The 18,402-nt window shown below is 46.2% G+C and overlaps 1 protein-coding gene and 1 long non-coding RNA gene across 2 annotated transcripts in view; both read right to left on the bottom strand.

Annotated features, from left to right (window-relative positions):
- Positions 1 to 18,402, bottom strand: part of PINX1 (PIN2 (TERF1) interacting telomerase inhibitor 1) — a 51,551-nt gene that overhangs the window by 7,951 nt on the left and 25,198 nt on the right. The gene's annotated exons all lie outside the window — the stretch shown is intronic.
- Positions 1,873 to 16,824, bottom strand: LOC309338145. The gene is made up of 2 exons (XR_014154758.1): positions 16,420 to 16,824; positions 1,873 to 2,265 (listed from the first exon to the last, which is right to left on the bottom strand). It is a non-coding gene; the product is annotated as an uncharacterized lncRNA (long non-coding RNA).

The raw sequence follows: 18,402 nt of genomic DNA, 5'->3' as shown, positions 1-18,402 counted from the left end.
CTTTTTGAAGTCATTATTGCCTTAATCTTTAAGTCTCCCAGTTTTAAGATTCGGAATGTCAAGGTAAAGTTTCGGATAACACACCTCTCAAAAAAATGAAAACTGAACAGGAAGTTGTCTTGGTGAGGGATAAATGAAAAAGCCAAAGGAAACCCGTCCTCGTGAAATTTTAATCCCTTCAACAGGGCTGTTAAAATGAGGATTAAAACGAGGAGTGGGAGAAAAACACATTGAGCTGCTTGGAGAAAAAAAGGTGGCTATAATTGCAATCAATCAATCAATCAATCAATCAATTGTCCGCAAGAGTGATTTGCCAAGTCTCAATTGAACTGGGGCCAACAATGGGGACTCAGTGGGGAGAGCCCTCTGCACATGCTTATAGGCAACCGTCCCTTTGGCTGGTCTGCTAGCAAGACAAGCGAGGTATTTCATGAATGGAGAGGGAGCAATAGCAATTCTCAGTTTTCTCCAGCAGCAAATGGCAGCCTCTGATGAAGCTGTTAGGCAGCTGAGTGTTTCGATTTGCAGACTGTTCTGTCCACAAGGTTTGGCCAAGTAACCAGTGGGGATTTGGAAGGAAGAACAAAGGCTTGAGGAAATGGGGTGGAGAGTAAGGAAAAATCAGAATTAAAAGTAAAAAAGAAAGAATAAAGAAATTTGCACTAACAGGCCCCCAGTCGGGTGGATTAAGAATGGGGTGTTAAAAAACGGAAAGACAACAAGATACCAACAAAAGAAAAATGGCAAGTTAAACTTATGGAATACGCAGAAATGGCGAAACTCATGGGAAGACTTAAGAGATAAATGACAATAGAGACGATTGGGAACCGTTTATGCTGTATCTACAGAAATACTGTAAAGAAATGGACTCATTGGCAGGATTTGAGTAAACACAATTAAGGAAACAAATGTAAAGATTAAGAAACAACAATTTGGAAATTAATTAAGTGTAAGGCATAATTGGAAAGAAAATATGGTATTAAAAAAATGATAAGAATATAGCGTAAGAGCATTTAATTAAAAGATTAACGAAATAGGGGGAAACAAATTAAGCAGAAGTAATAAACATTTAATGAACCGGAAGGGCAAGTTGAGGGAAGTCATAGGGTGAGGGAGATATTTAGATTCTTTTATTATTTCTCTTTTATATGATAAATATGTGGAATATTAAACTGTAAAACTAATTTTTAAAAAATAAATAAATAAAAAGAATGGGTTGTTAAAGGAGATGGCCAAGATAAGACTTTTGGAAAAAATGATGCCATCAGGAGCCTGGAAAAACCCTGAAGACGGAAAAGGATTCCAGCGGAGATTAGAGGAGGAAGCTGTGTCAACAAGCGAAGGGCTTGGCTTCTGAGAGATGAGGAAACCATGTACTAGGCTTTTGAAATTGGGAATAACTGGCAGCTCTGGGAACTTTGGTTGGTTACCCTCTGGGAAGGGCGGGGAAGGGAGACGGGAGAAAGGCAATTCATTTAGTTATTTATTTAGGCAAATGGAGGCTGGGGGACATCAATGGGAATTAACGCAACATCTCTTAACTGCTGCTAGCGTTATTATTTGGGGACTGAGAACACCATCCTCGAAAGAATGGATAACTAAAATCAGGGACGTCGTATGCGTGGTTAAACACAGGAAAGGCAACAAGAATAATGCATTGATTAAGAAACGGAGTATTTTTTATTTTTTTTTATGTACCGGAGTGGTAAGGTACAGGATAACGTAAACCCAATTGTATTATTTGGAAACTTGTGATGTTAATTTATTATCTTCAATCTCTGTAGGCAAATTTGTTCCTCTATGTTTAGCTCTAGATATCCCTTTCCACTTTTATTTCATGTTATTAATATGTGCAAAAGAAGATCCACAATCTTTTAGCAGCCTTGTTCTGTGTATGTGCCAAAAGTTTTATTTCATTTGGAAAAAAGAAAGAAGCTTCAAGGAAGAACAACAAATAATCTGGTTCGTCATGAAATAAAATAAGATTTGTTAATTGGGAGTGGGGGGTGGGGTGGGGTAGCCGGTAGAATTAATTAACTCTGCACAACCCGATCAATCCTGTCAGGAGGGTGGAAGCAACAGGCATTTCCTGTTTTGCTGGAATCCCGAATCGGGAGAGAAACAGGGATTATGAGAAAAGCCCGGAGGCTTCCACGCAGCCCGTTGCTCACCCAGGAATACGTTGGCAGAGCCCTCGTTTTTTGCAACCCGGTGTCAAAGGAAGTTCAGATGCAAAGCCTGGGGAGCTGGGAACTTGCCCAGGGGCTGGGGGTAAGCTTTCAGTTTGTCCTTGTGGCAGAACAGTTGTGTGGCAGCAACTAGATTACGGACAGTAGCCCTGAATTCCTTATAGCTCTGGTCTCCAGGTCAAGAGCTCCTAATCGGGGTCACCAACACGGCACCCATGGGCACCCCCTATGCCCGTACAGTAACATTGCATCTCACATACATTTAGCCTGCGTGATTTCAACCATACGCGCTTGGGAGGCTGGTGTCAAGGCTTCGGGGACTTACAATCCTTCCCCTGGTGGCAGGCAAACAGATAACCAAAAAGAGTTCTTAAAAGGTAAAGGTAAAGGGACCCCTGACCATTAGGTCCAGTCGGGGACGACTCTGGGGTTACGGCGCTCATCTCGCTTTATTGGCCGAGGGAGCCAGCGTACAGCTTCCGGCTCATGTGGCCAGCATGACTAAGCCACTTCTGGCGGACCAGAGCAGCGCACGGAAACGCTGTTTACCTTCCCGCCGGAGCGGTACCTATTTATCTACTTGCACTTTGACGTGCTTTTGAACTGCTAGGTTGGCAGGAGCAAGAACCGGGGGAAATCACCCCGTCGCAGGGATTCAAATCGCCGACCTTCTGATCGGCAAGTCCTAGGCTCTGTGGTCTAACCCACACCACGTAATTTATTCAGTATTCACAGAGAGAGAGAGAGAGACAAAGGAACTCTGTCTCTATTAAATAATGGCATTGATCCAAGTAAAGCCCAACCCTGCTCCGTCTCCCTTATTCTATGTCGGGGTCAGCAACCTTTTTCAGCTGTGGGCCAGTCCACTGTCCCTCAGACCATGTGGGGGGGGGTGGACTACATTTTTGAAATTTTTTTTTGAACTAATTCCTACGTGCCACAAATAACCCAAAGATGCATTTTAAATAAAAGCACACATTCTTCTCATGTAAATACACCAGGCAGGCCCCACAAATAACCCAGAGATGCATTTTAAATAAAAGGACACATTCTACTCATGTAAAAACACACTGATTCCTGGACTGCCCATGGGCCAGATTGAGAAGGCGATTGGGCTGGATATGGCCCCTGGGCCTTAGGTTTCCTACCCATGGGCTAGAGCAGGGGTCAGCAAACTTTTTCAGCAGGGGGCCGGACCATGTGGTGCGTCGGACTATATTTTTGGAGAAAAAAACGAACGAATTCCTATGCCCCACAAACAACCCAGAGATGCATTTTAAATAAAAGGACACATTCTACTCATGTAATGATACGCTGATTCCCAGACCGTCCACGGACTGGATTGAGAAGGCGATTGGACCGCATCCGGCCCACGGACCTTAGGTTGCCTACCCTTGTTCTATGTCATTCCTGCGCCGGCTGAACTGAGCTTTCTGCCTCTGAATTTTCTGTTCCATCACCCTCAGTGCCCGCCTAGTTTTGGGAGAGGGGGGGCTCAGGAATGCTCTTCGAAGACACTGAGTCTGCCAGCTCACTCTCCCCGTGGTGCCTCTTCTTCCTGCTGCTTCCCAGGCTCCCTCAATATTTCCCAGCTTTTACCCTTTGCAACCTGTGAACTCTGCAAACCAGCATCCCTCCTCAATCCAGCCCCTGGCATCTGGCTGGCTGAAATCACACAAGTTAAATCCCAAGCGAGGCAGGGGGTTGTGTATATCCCGGAACATATGTAAGATGCGGTTGTAATGTACCTCCACCAGCATCTCACATGCTGGCTGGGACCAATGGATGCTGAAGTCCAAAACGTTTTGGAGGGCACCAAGTTGGGAAAGGCTACCCTAAGGGACACGGGTGGTGCTGTGGGTAAAACCACAGAGCCTAGGACTTGTTGATCAGAAGGTCAGGGGTTCGAATCCCATGCCGGGGTAAGCTCTGTCCCTGCTCCTGCCAACCTAGCAGTTTGAAAGCACGTCCAAGTGCAAGTAGATAAATAGGTACCGCTCCAGTGGGAAGGTAAATGGCATTTCCGTGCACTGCTCTGGTTTGCCAGAAGTGGCTTAGTCATGCTGGCCACATGACCCAGAATCTGTATGCCGGCTCCCTCGGCCAGTAAAGCGAGATGAGCGCCGCAACCCCAGAGTCGTCCGCTACTGGACCTAATGGTCAGGGGTCCCTTTATCTTTTACCCTAAACTCTGGGTGCAGTGGTCTTCCAGAGGCCCACCTCTCTTCAGAGCAGTGGTTGTCAAAGGGTGTGGCAGGAGAGGGTGGCAGGACCGGCAGGAAGATTCAAGGACAATCAAAAATACAGTGGTACCTTTGATAGTATCAAAATACAGTGGTACCTCGGGTTAAGAACTTAATTCGTTCCGGAGGTCCGTTATTAACCTGAAACTGTTCTTAACCTGAGGTACCACTTTAGCTAATGGGGTCTCCTGCTGCCGCCACACTGCCAGAGCACGATTTCTGTTCTCATCCTGAAGCAAAGTTCTTAACCCGAGGTACTATTTCTGGGTTAGGGGAGTCTGTAATCTGAAGCGTCTGTAACCCGAGGTACCACTGTAATTTTTGGGGAATACACAACCAGAAGCAGTACTCAAGCCTCTCTTCAAAGACACTGCCTATTCTTCCATACTTTTCCATGACCTGTTGTTGTGCGCAGGGATTTTCAACTCTGACAAGCATGAAAGATCAGAAAGGAGAAAGGCTTCTTTGTGTTGATAAGGAAACGAGAGTTCGTTTGTCTCAAATTAGACCTAACATAAATGAGATTACACGGTGAAAGCAAGCTCACACCTCTCGCTGAGTTCGTATACTTAAGGCTTGTTTATATTTTATGCTGAATTCAGGTTCTTAGGTAGCTGCATTGTTTAACACTTTCTGGATGCCCCACGATCATATTTATAAAGTAGTTGTATTCTGTGTATAAAATCAAGCACTGCCAGGAGCTGTTCTTTTTCGCTTTCCCAAAAAATTGATCTGGCGTGAGCCAATTTTTATTCTTAAAGTGTGGCCCAGAGGAAAAAATGTTTGAGAACAACTGCTTTAGATGGTAATGCACATTACTTCACCTGCTTCAAAATGTTGTAAGCCAGATCTGCTGGGTGTGTGGTTTTCCTCCTTTTGCAGGGCTCCTGACACTTTCAGAAGGTAAAATTAAAATTCTTTGGTTTTCCGAAAGGACTTTATGTGCTTCTTCACCAAACGTAGACTCACCGAAATAAACCTTGTCCCATTACAAAAATCATAGCAAGTCCGTATTCCTCACACCCCAAAAACGTATTTTTAAGACCCCTCTCTGAAGAAATTTGCAAAAATTAAGTTTCACCCCCTAAAATGATACGTCCTAATGCTGGACCTCAATTCCAGTTCTTGCTGATCATCAGCCATGCTGGCTACAGCCAGTGGCAGCTATAGTTCCACAACATCTGGAGGGCGACTGATGTTCCCCCTCCTTGGCTTGGCCCTTGGCTCAGAGAAACCCAGGACTGCTAAGCCTAGTACACACTTTGTCTCAACATCGCAGCTGGCGTGAAGCGAAACAAACCACAACCCCCGGTTTGGAGATGACTGTAACTGCAACTGGCTCATTGCTCCTGATGGCTAGGAAAAATAGCTCTTGCGCATTCACCACAAGCCATTTATTAGAGTTTACTGTGGTGTGAAAACTCTGTCATATTGCTGGTGTCCCTGGTAAACAACTGGGCATCGGAAATCCTTGCAGGTCTGGCGTTCACACCGTCCAGAGACCTGCCACAAGGTCCCCACCTGTCTTATGCCCTCTCCAAGCTCAACCACGTTTCGTGGCAGTGAATTGCTTCGAGCTGCTCGTGTGTGTTGCTCAGAAGTACCCGGAATGGGTCTGTAGATCAGCGTTACAGGACAGACTTAAGCAGCTACAAGAACTACAAGCACCTCGAGCTGTTATAACATTCTGTTCTCAATTTGTATTTTCTGTCCCAAAGCAGAGGGAAGCACACCCTCAGGCTTGCTCCCCCCACCCCCCCTGGCAAAAAGGCCACCGCAGGTGTCCCTTGCCAAAAGCAAGTTGCAGTTCCTGGCCCCGTGTTTGCACGGAGGTGTGGCTGGGCCGGGAAGCCGGCAGGTCCCGGCGAAATGTGCCGTAAATCTGAGCCAAGCCGGCTGCCCGTGATCAAGATAGAAGGGCATGTAGGGACATGGAGTTCTCACGGGGCACTCTGCAAGGGCGATGCCATCCCTGGGCCAACTTTTGAACTTTTGTCCTGCAATCCGACAGCTTGTGCCCAGGTGCGTCGGTCTTGGTGGGTAAGGAAGGGTATACTCAGCCCTGCTGATTTTGCTCTCTGGGCCTGCTCTTTCCCCCTGCTTACTTGATCCTAGAGCCTCAAATTTTAAAAAAATCTGGTAGCAGGCGATAGCAAAGGTGACTATGGGGTTGTGGCACTCATCTCGCTTTCAGGCCGAGGGAGCCGGCGTTTGTCCACAGACAGCTTTCCGGGTCATGTGGCCAGCAGGAATAAACCGCTTCTGGCTCAACGGAACACCGTGACGGAAACCAGAGTGCATGGAAACGCCATTTACCTACCTGCCGCAGCGGTACCTAATAAACAACAATAACCGCAAACTCATAGTATGTTATGCAGGAGAGGAGCTATGGCTTTGCTTTTATACTTGCCTTACTATGTATTCTGTGTTCTCACTGTTTTGTTTTTGTGTGTGTGAACTGCCCTGTGATCTTCGGTTGAAGGGCAATATAAGAATTTACTAAATAATAATAATAACTTTGTTTTCCATGGTGCATTTTTTTAAAAAGGGGGTATGGTATGCAGGGGGCATAACGTAAGGATGCACTGTGTGCAGAGGCTCAAGATTTTACTTACTCTGATTATTTTCTCCCTCTAAATCAGGGGTAGGCAACCTAACGCCTTCTCAATCCGGCCCGCGGAGGGTACGGGAATCAGTGTGTTTTTACATGAGTAGAATGTGTCCTTTTATTTAAAATGCATCTCTGGGTTATTTGTGGGGCATAGGAATTTGTAACCCCCCCCCAATATAGACCTGCCCACCACATGGTCTGAGGGACAGTGGACCGGCCCCCTGCTGAAAAAGTTTGCTGACCCCTGCTTAAATACTCCATATCCCATCCTTTGTCTGTAGACATCAGGGCTGCTTTCAACAATAGCATCTCCAGTCGATGAATCCCAAGAGGAAGGGCCAAGAAAGGCCCCCGAAAATGAGGCTATAGAAAGATGCCTGCCAGCTAGCAGAGGCGGTACAAGCCTAGACAGACTACTGGCTTGACTTGGTAGGAAGCACCTTATGCCAAGCAGTCACGAAATTAAAAGACGCCTGCTTCTTGGGAGAAAAGCAATGACAAACCTAGACAGCATCTTAAAAAGCAGAGACATCACCTTGCCAACAAAGGTTCGTATAGTAAAAGCTATGGTTTTCCCAGTGGTGATGTATGGAAGCGAGAGCTAGACCATGAAGAAGGCTGATCGCTGAAGAATTGATGCTTTAGAACTCTGGTGCTGGAGGAGACTCTTGAGAGTCCCATGGACTGCAAGAAGATCAAACCTCTCCATTCTGAAGGAAATCAGCCCTGAGTGCTCACTGGAAGGACAGATCGTGAAGCTGAGGCTCCAATACTTTGGCCACCTCATGAGAAGAGAAGACTCCCTGGAAAAGACCCTGATGTTGGGAAAGATGGAGGGCACAAGGAGAAGGGTACGACGGAGGACGAGATGGTGGGACAGTGTTCTCGAAGCTACCAGCATGAGTTTGACCCAACTGCGGGAGGCAGTGGAAGACAGGAGGGCCTGGCGTGCTCTGGTCCATGGGGTCACGAAGAGTCGGACACGACTAAACGACTAAATAACAACAACAACAACCTTATTCCAAGGACCAGTAGTTTAGGGGCTTCTTGTCTTGTATTCGAATCCTGCTTGCGGGTTTACAGGCACCTGGTTGGCCATGGCGAGAACAGGATGTTGGACCAGATGAGCCATCGGCCAAATCCAGAAGGTTCTACTTATGCTCAGCGCCTTTGTCCATGTATGGTTTTGTTTCGACCCATGCAGGCGCCAGATGGCAGGTGGGCAGCCCCAACCTGCTGCCCAAAAAGTGGCCTGCGGAGGGTGGAAGAGAGAAGAATCCCATCTAGCTGTGTGGTCAATTTCCATGCTGCCTCAAAAAGCCACAACTGCTGCTTGAATTTTACTAGCGAAGAAGTGGAAAACGCGAGAATTACTAACTGTAGAAGAATGGCAGATGAAGATGATGGATTTTTCGGAGTTAGATGAAGATGAGGGATTTTTCGGACTGGAAGAGTCCGCGACCAGAATGAGGAGGAGTATCAGGAAGAATGGTTGAAATTTAATGACTATTTAGTTAAATATGCTAAGTTAAATTAATTGGAAATAGCTTGCAAGTACTAGATCGGCCTAGGATTTTATATAAGTTAAGTGATGAACTAATAATGTTTAATCTTGAATGGAAAAAATAGAAAGATGTTAAGTGATTAAGTTAAGTTTATGAGAACTCTGATTTGGGAAACCGTTAAATGGACATGAACTGAAACCCAACCAAGGGGAAGTGAGGAAGTCACTTAACCATGTTAATAAGAGTAATTTTAATAAGGTTATGATTTATGTTTGTTTGTTTATTTATAATTTTGTGAAAATCATAAAAAAAAAAAAAAATGCCATTCAGACAACGCTGAGCTAGGCAGGGCAATGGCCTGACTTGGTGCAAGGTTGTTTCTTTTAAATCGCAGCTGAGGAGAGCCAAGGGTCAAGAGGGAGACAGAAATACTGCAGAACCAGGAAAGGTATCATTGCAGAGGCGAAATCCTGACCTGGGAGAGGAAGTCTCTTACGACCCTTTCTGTCCAGCAGGAGAACCCGATTGGTTGGCCTGGGTGGGCAGGGCCCCTGGGATGAAATTCTAAATCAGGAAGGTCCCTGAAGATAATACAAGGCTGACAACACAATGCACCCAACAGAGCATCCCCGGGCATCTCAGCTAGCAGTACTGGCAGGTTTCTCCTTTGCAAACCTGGGACCCTCCTACAAGGCACAGTACAAAATGTTTGGGGCAGGCAGGTGGGTGGGTGAAGGCTGGAGGAGACATTGGCGCACCAATGTCTCCGCTAAGCTAAGCAGTTGGTCCCTTACCTCTCTCGCCCTGACCTAGCCACTGTGATCCACGCGACAGTCACCTCCAGGCTTGATTACTGTAATTCACTCTACGTGGGGCTGCCCCTGAGACTGACCCAGAAACTCCAGCAGGTGCAGAATGCTGCGGCGAGACTCCTTACGGGGTCCTCGCTGCGAGATCACATTCACCCGGTGCTACACCAGCTGCACTGGCTCCCGGTGGAGTACAGGATCAGGTTTAAGGTGCTGGTTTTAACCTTTAAAGCCTTATACGGCCTAGGATCCTCATACCTACGGGGCCGCCTCTCCTGGTATGTCCCACGGAGGACCTTATGGTCTTCAAACAAAAACACCTTGGAGGTCCCGGGCCACAGGGAGGTTAGGCTGGCCTCAACCAGAGCCAGGGCCTTTTCAGCCCTGGCCCCGATCTGGTGGAACATTCTGTCGCAAGAGACTAGGGCCCTGCGGGACTTGACATCTTTCCACAGGGCCTGCAAGACAGAGCTGTTCCACCAGGCCTTTGGCCAAGGCACAGCCTGGCCCCCTCCTTTGGTAATCCTCATAGAACTCTAGCCCAATGGTTGCCATTAATTTGACTCTGAATTGATTTTAGAATGAACTGATTTTAGAATGTATTTTAATTAATTGATTGTGATTTTATGTAAACCGTGTTACTTTTATTGTTGTTAGCCGCTCTGAGCCCGGCTCTGGCTGGCGAGGGCGGGACATAAATTTATTATTATTACTATTATCATCATCCAGTTACAGATAGGTAGCCGTGTTGGTCTGCCATGGTCAAAACAAAATAAAAAAATTCCTTCCAGTAGCACCTTAAAGACCAACTGAGTTAGTTCTAGGTATTAGCTTTCGTGTGCATGCACACTTCTTCAGATACCTGAAGGTATCTGAAGAAGTGTGCATGCACACGAAAGCTAATACCTAGAACTAACTCAGTTGGTCTTTAAGGTGCTACTGGAAGGAATTTTTTTATTTTATTATCATCATCATCATTATTTATTAAAGGGGCCCATGTGCCAATGTCACGAAAGGCAGCTTTCAGATGCTTGGCACCTGGGACGCCCTGCCCTGGCGAGAGGCTCCAGGTCAACCTCTTTTGGGCACATTCCTGACAGCTGTTTAAAACACCGCTGTCTCCAAACACCCTCGATGGTCAAGTGTCCCTAAACGCTGGGTCACTGCTGCAAGACTCCTCCCAAGAAATCACACTCCTCTCTCCGGGTCTAACTTAAGTACAATTTGAGCTGAAGAACGAAAGCATATAAAGTCTCTCCTTGCCAGCCTTATTAACTTTTCTTCCTGGGAAACGTCTTAAAAACAAACTGAAGCAAGGCGTTTTGGATTTGCGCCGGTCAAAACTAAAATATACACGCAGAAAGTTTTGGACGGGCACGGCTGTTATTATCAGAAAGTTTCATGGGATCAAAAAAGCGAAAACAAAACAAAAGCACCACCCTGTGCCACTGCTCCGTGGCCAGCTCTCTGCATCGCTTCCCAAAACAAGAAGCGACCTACTTTTGCCATTTTGGCCTCTGAAGTCGTGGGGTGGGTGGGGGGAGAAGAAGAAAAAAAAAAATCTCCCGCCTTGCAGACGTTCCGGGCCCCCCGTTTGAAGTCCTGGCTGTCGGGAGATGGTCAGTTTACGTCTCCCGATCCGAGGACAGGAAAAGGATGCACACTCAGTGAGCACATGTGCTCTGCCGAGATAAGGACAAAGACTTCTGTCCTGGGAGCCTTATCGGCTTTTCCGGCTACTCTCCCGGCGCAGACGCACCACACCAAGGCTGGCGAGGCGAGCTTTTCGCTTGCTCCAACGAGATTGCCGGTGGGGGGCTGGGGTGGGCGGAAGAGGCCAAGCCGGTCGAAAGTGAACGATTTCCCCACGCACCTCTAAAACCAGAAAGGGTGGACTTTGCGGTTTCTCAGCACGCTTGATCTGGAGGGGACCACTTTCCCCCCAAACCACAACAACACGCTCTGCTCCCGAGGCCTGGACTTCCTCTTGCTATCCAGCAGTTTCCCTCTCTTGTTAAAAATTAGTTTTCTATTTCCCATCCCAAACTGCAATACAACAGTCGTATTGCTTGGATATAAACATAAACACAAACTACCCCCTCCACCACAATGAATTTCCAGATTCAGATTTCATTTCCTTAAAAGACAACATATTCTACAAGCAGGATCAAGAATTGTCCATTTAACATAATATTCAATCTACTCTAATACAAATTTTGCCTTTACAGCGTTCATTGTTTCCTAGAGCCTGGAATCAAAACAAATGTCTACATTAATAAGAGCCACATCTTGTTTTTCTTAATTCACCTAACCCTTCTTCAAATGACCCTATTTCCCCATTGTAATAATAATAATTTTAATATTTATATCCCATTGATAGATCAGTTAGAATTGATCTATCATTTGTTTACGGGTTTGTATAAATATCCAACCTTCTTTCTCCAAAAAGGGAATAGCTCCCATGTGGACTGATGGTGAAAAAAATAACAAGATTATTAGGGAAAAGGTCAAATTGGATAAATTATGGGGTGTGAACGACAATTGGACCCATCACTATGCTTTTAGGAGAGATCAGAGGGTTTTGATTTCACGTAGGTCCACAGAATCAGAGAACTGTAGAGCTGGGACCCCCAAAAGTCATCTAGATCAACCCCCTGCAATGCAGGTCCTTGGCATTCTCCACTGGGAAGATGTATGGGCTGCATCCAGAGATGAACTTGTAGAGGATGTTCTGGCAGGGGCACTGCTGTGTGACCCCCCACGGCACAGGAGCTGGCAGAAGACGGACTGCGTTGTTGCTTAAGGCCCTGCACAAGAGGCTGCAAGATGCCTTATTTTATTGGGGTCCCTTTCAACTGCAGAGTTGAAAGGGACCCCAACCCCAACCCCCTGCAATGCAGGAATCTCAAGAGAAGCTTCCATGACAGATGGCCATCCAACCTCCAAGGAAGGAGCGCAAGATGTAGGACACAATATACAATTTCAGGACTGGATAAAATTGTGGAAAGTAAATTTGAAATTTACAGATTGTACGTTATTGAGAGAGAATTAGCGGTATATGAAAATGATGTACAGATGGTATTTGTCGCCGGTTAAACTGGCAAAAATGTATAAAAGCAAAAAGAAAGAGTGTTGGAGATGTGAAACAGACGGTACGTTTTATCATATATGGTGGGGTTGTATAAAGGTAAAAGCCTACTGAGAAATGATATACAGTGGTGCCTCGCAAGACGAAATTAATTCGTTCCGCAAGTTTTTTCTTCTTGCGAGTTTTTCGTCTTGCGAAGCACGGTTTCCCATAGGAATGCATTGAAAATCAATCAATGCGTTCCTATGGAAACCGCCTTCAGACCAGGTCCGGGGACAGTCTGTCCCCCGACCTCTTCTGAAGGCTGGTGGGGGGGGGGACAAGGGCTTTCTCCGCTGTCCCGGGGCGATCTTAAAATGCTGGCGGGCAGCAGCGAAGCCTTCGCTGCCGACCCCCAGCATTTTAAAAGCCCCCGGGACAGCGGAGGTCTTCTGAAGGCAGGCGGTGGGCGAAAGTCTTTGCTCCCCCCCGCCTGCCTTCAAAAGCCGTCCGGGATAGCGGAGAAACGCGCTGCGCTTCTCCGCTATCCCGGGAAGGCAGGCAAGGGGGAGCAAAGACTTTTGCCCCCCGCCGGCCTTCAGAAGAGGTCCAGGACCTCTTCTGAAGGCCGGAGGGGGGCGAAAGGTTTTGCTCCCCACCGCCAGCATTTAAAAGAGGTCCCTGGAGATTTCCCTATGGGCTTTCTTCTTGCGAAGCAAGCCCATGGGGAAATTCATCTTGCAGAACGACTCAAAAACGGAAAACTCTTTCGTCTTGCGAGTTTTTCGTTTTGCAAGGCACCACTGTACAAGGAATTGAAGAAAATGTTGAAAATAACTTTTGTAAAAAAAAAACAGAAGCCTTTTTGCTAGGTATTTTAGGCCAAGACATACCAAAAGAAATGAGGACTTTATTTATGTATGCCACTACAGCAGCAAGAATGTTGATTGCACGAAATTGGGAGACTGGAGAAATACCAACGAAAGAACAATGGCAAGAGAAGTTGATGAACTATGCAGAATTGGCAAAAATGACAGATAGACTAAGAGAAAAAGACAACAGAGACTTTGAAAAAGAATAGGAACCATTTACATTATATTTACAGAAACAAAGAAAGTCAATAGACCTGATGGCAGGATTTAAATAAACATTCACATTATCAGAAAATGTTTAGAAAATAGTGAAATATTATAGTGTATTTACTTTTATTTTTAGGTTTTTAGGCTTGATGTTATGTTATTAATAACATTTTCTGTTAGGAGATAGCAAAGTGGGTGAAAAGAGAAACAAACCAGAAGCGGAAGTTGGGGGAAGCCCTGGAGGGGAGGAAGGGAGGAATATATAATAAATGTTAAGAAACTGAGATGTATGTAATGAATGAAGAAGAAAAATGAATAAATCTTTTTTTAAAAAAACAACCTCCAAGGAAGGAGAATCCACAACCTCCCAAGGGAGACTGTTCCACTGTCAAACGGCTCTTACTGTCTGAAAGTTCTTCTTGATGTTGAATCAGAATCTCCTTTCTTGGAGATTATTATTATTATTTATTATAATTATTTATTAGATTGGCCTTACGTCGGCCTTGAGCTGACCTCAACATACCTTTGGATTTCAGTACTCTTTCCGCATGCTTAGATGTCTCAAACAGGGATGGACCCTGGTAATATGGCGCCCTCTGCGAGGCCAAAATCTGATGCCCACTGAAAGCCCTCTCAGTGCCTTTCCAAAGCTGGGAAAGCAAGGCGCAGGGCTTGGGAAAGGAGGTGTGAGGGCTCTGGCAGGGTCCTAGAGCCTTCCCGTCTGGGCAAGCACTAACTAGGCTTTGGGAAGGAGCTGGGAGGGCTCTAGGACCCTGCCAGAGCCCCCACCTCCTTCCCGAAGCAAGAGCTTACCAGTCTTTTGGGAGGATGCCCCCTCAGCTTGACACCCTGTGCAGGGAAACTGGTCACACTGCCCTAAATCCACCTCTGGACCCTTGTACCCGGACCAAGATGGTGGCTCTTTAATGGGTACGGTTGCTGCTGTGGAACAGCAGAGACTTCTCTGCTGTGGCCTCTGGCTGCAAGCCACAGAAAAAAAACTCCCAAAGTATCTCCAGATACTTCTCAAAAAGCCTTCAGATGGCTTCCTGAAGGCTGTTTGAGACTTAAGGCAGGCCTTCAAACTTGAGGTCAACTTGATTTGCTGACATTTGGTTTTGGTTTGCTTTACTGGGTTTGTTAGCTTTTTAATTGGATTTCGCTGCTGCGTTTCTATTGATCTGCAAGCTGCCTCAAGCAAAGGAGAGGCGGGATGGAAGGAAACTATATAGATAAGTGTGATTAGGAATACGTGTGTGGGCAAGATGGAAGAGAATCAGCGGAAAGTTTTTTTAAAAAATTACCAAGGCTTTTGGTTGGGGAGCAAGCAAAAAATTGAGGATGCACACTGATAATTTTCAAATGATGAAGAGAGATTTAGAAAGCAGAGGAGAGGGTGAAAAATGTCCAGCATCTCTTTTGTCCTATACCACTTGATTTTTCCCCGTGCCAAGCAAGGTATGGGAATAGGTGTCAATTTAATTGATACGGCTTGCCAACTGAAGGGCTCAATTTTATTTTTACTGTACAGACTTGTACACAGAGTGATGCTCAAGAGCTGCGATCAGGGCCGTTTGAAGTCAATGCCAAGAGGAGTCCTCGTTAAGCAAGTCAGCAAAATTGCTTCGTTTGCATAAGCCTGCCTGCTTTGCATGCTTTACAAACCCTTTTAATGAAGATGATAACGAATATGGAAGCATCACTGTATGGGAAAGCTGCGTTGGCCAACAGAAAGCAAAGGGGTTTGCTCGTGGTCCCTATCTGCCCTGCTTTTAAATGTTTGAACGGTAAATGAGGGGAACAGCTCCTTAGACAGGGATCCCAATTTGAATAATGCAGCATTGACATTTGAATATTAAAAGTGCGCGATATTTGAAGCTGGTGTTGCAAATATATGTATCTTCTGTCTTTTTTCCTACTAGATATGGGCACCCATTGATGCTTTTGAATTCTGGTGCTGGAGGAGACTTGTGAGAGACCCATGGGCTGCAAGAAGATCAAACCTCTCCATTCTGAAGGAAATCAGCCCTGAGTGCTCACTGGAAGGACAGATCCTGAAGCTGAGGCTCCAATACTTTGGCCACCTCATGAGAAGAGAAGACTCCCAGGAAAAGACCCTGATGTTGGGAAAGATGGAGGTTTTTTTTAGATAGATATAAACTTTATTTGCACTAGCTAATGGCCATAGCAACAATACAACACTACAGTATACGTGGAAAGGGAAATTTGATATAAGAGCACAATTTAAAGTCCTGGATCAGCAGTCAATTAGTGGCCCTTATTCTGATTGCCCCTGCTATGAACCTAGCCACCTTTGACATTATCTGCTCATTTTGATCTGATAGGAGAAAGGACATCGTGGCAGTGGCTGAGCGTCCTGGGATGGTTAGTACGAGTCGGGTGATGATCTCTTCCTCAGGTCTTTGTAGAAAGTGCAGGACAGGAGGACATGTGCCGCTTTCGGTGCTACCGTCTCCACAGGGGCAAAGACGTTTCTCAGGCAGGATCTTTTGGAATCGACCCTCAAGTACCGCAGATGGCAAAGCATCCAGTCTTGCAAGTGTAAAAGCACATCTGGATTTTGGGATAAGAAGTTTGTGCACATATGGGGCCAGAGAATCAAAAAGGAGAGGTGGAAAATGTACGTACCAAGGGCAGAATTTCCTTATAGTGGCCAGGTTGTTCTGATGCTCGATATCTTTTAGACGTTGAGATGGTAAGAACTGTTTGACAGTGGAACGGTCTCCCTCGGAAGGTGGTGGATTCTCCTTCCTTGGAGGTTTTTAAGCAGAGGTTAGATGGCCACCTGACAGGGATTTTTTAGTTGTAGTTCCTGCACTGTAGGGGGTTGGACTAGATGACCCTCAAGGTCCCTTTCAACTTTATAGTTCTGTTTTTTTCTTCTTCTTTCTACACAGTCCACACAGGCATTAAGGCAACCCGTTGTTTCTTGGAAACACAGAGCCTCTGAACACAGCATTAAGAGAGATAGAGAGACAAGAGAGAAATATCCCTTCCTTTCCAGCGATTAAAGAGTATGTATGTAAAGTATGCTGGGTCTGTGCAGCCAGCTCCCTGAAAGGAATCCGGTTTGTGTGTGTTTACATTGAGATATTGGGAGACCAGGACAGGAAAAGTTCGGAAAGCCAGCCAAGAAAAGAGGAGAGAAGTCGGCCAATTTGAGACATTCTCCAGACTCGTGAGCAAGCAGGAGAATTTGTCTTTGGAGAGGAGTAAAATAAACGCAGGGGGCAAAACTGTGCATTCATGGCTGTGCGCATGTTATTGCTGCCCCTTTGGGTGAATGAGCATGACGTTATTGCCATCTCTCTTAGCAGTTTAACAGCTGTGGGAGTCCTAGGCTGGGGGAAAAGAAAGGATATAAACAAACATGACAGTGATAATAATAGCTGGACTTTGGAACTCACTGCCACTGGAGGCAGCGAGGGCCACCAACTTGGATGGCTTTAGAAGAGGAAGGAGTCATTCAGAGAGAAGGCCATCCATGGCTCCTAGCTACAACGCCTCCGCAGCTGGAGGGAAAGGGAGAGCGGATCATGTGTTCAAATCCTGTTTGCGGGTTTCCCACAGCCATCCGACTGGCCACTGTGAGAGAAGGACCCGGACCCTGAGATCATCCTCTGAGGCCCTTCTTCCGTGCGCCTCCTCCAAAATATGTCTGGAGGGCAGCAACACGAGAACAGGGTCTTTTCTGCAGTGGCTCCCATTTGTGGAATGCTCTCCCCAGGGCGGTTTGTCGTTATAAATCTCTAGGTGCCAGGCTAAAACGTTCCTCTTCAACCACACATTTGGCTGATTCACAGCCTTTTAAATGTATGTGGCATGGGGGGGGTGTTACTGTCTCCCCCTATTTATTTGTGCTTTTAGCCTGTATTTTTATCTTGGGAACCGCCCTAAGAGGAAGGGCAGTATATACTTTTAATAAATAAATAAAAGTAGCCTGATCCAGCATTTGCTCGCTAAAACGGTCACTGTTCCAGCCGAGGCAGTGGTTTCAAACATCAAAGCCGTCCCTATTATCTCTCCCTAGTGAACTATGACAATATAAATCCAGGCTGACAAGCTAAGTAGGCTTAAAAAAAAAAAAAAGAAGAAGAAGAAATGCTTAATTTCTCCTGAAGGAACAGAAAAACCCTATTTAGGCGTCCTTCTTTGTGCCAAGGCGGAGTGGGCAGTGGGGGTGAAGAAATGGAGAGGGCAACTCTCTGATGGCTGTCTGAGGCAGGGTGGGGAGGAGACATGGAGGTCTGCGCCCCCACCCCGGAAAAAAATTATTTAAGGCAAGTCCCATGTTCCCAAATACTTAAAGGCAAGGGACAGAGGAATAGGCCCTCGCTTGGACGAAATGTTGTTGTTGTTGTTTAGTCGTGTCCAACTCTTTGTGACCCCATGGACCAGAGCACGCCAGGCACCCCTGTCCTCCACGGCCTCCCGCAGTTTGGTCAAACTCATGCTGGTAGCTTCGACAACACTGTCTAACCATCTCGTCCTCTGTTGTCTCCTTCTCCTTGTGCCCTCCATCTTTCCCAAAATCAGGGTCTTTTCCAGGGAGTCTTCTCTTCTCATGAGGTGGCCCAAGTCTTGGAGCCTCAGCTTCAGGATCTGTCCTTCCTGTGAGCACGGCACTCAGGGCTGATTTCCTTCAGAATGGATTGGGTTGATCTTCTTGCAGTCCATGGGACCCTCAAGAGTCTCCTCCAACACCATAATTCAAAAGCATAAATTCTTCAGTGATCAGCCTTCTTTATGGTCCAGCTCTCACTGCCATACATCACTACTGGGAAAACCAGTACACAATATAGGGCAGCAATTCAGGGAGGGGGCGCCCAAAATGTAGGCTTGGCTAAGCCCATAAATCAAGGGGCATTAGCGCCGAAC

The sequence above is a fragment of the Podarcis erhardii genome, assembly GCF_964252035.2.
Source record: "Podarcis erhardii genome assembly, chromosome: 3".
NCBI classification, from domain to species: domain Eukaryota; kingdom Metazoa; phylum Chordata; class Lepidosauria; order Squamata; family Lacertidae; genus Podarcis; species Podarcis erhardii.
Note: the sequence above shows the minus strand (reverse complement) of the source record. Positions and strands in the feature narration are given on the sequence as shown.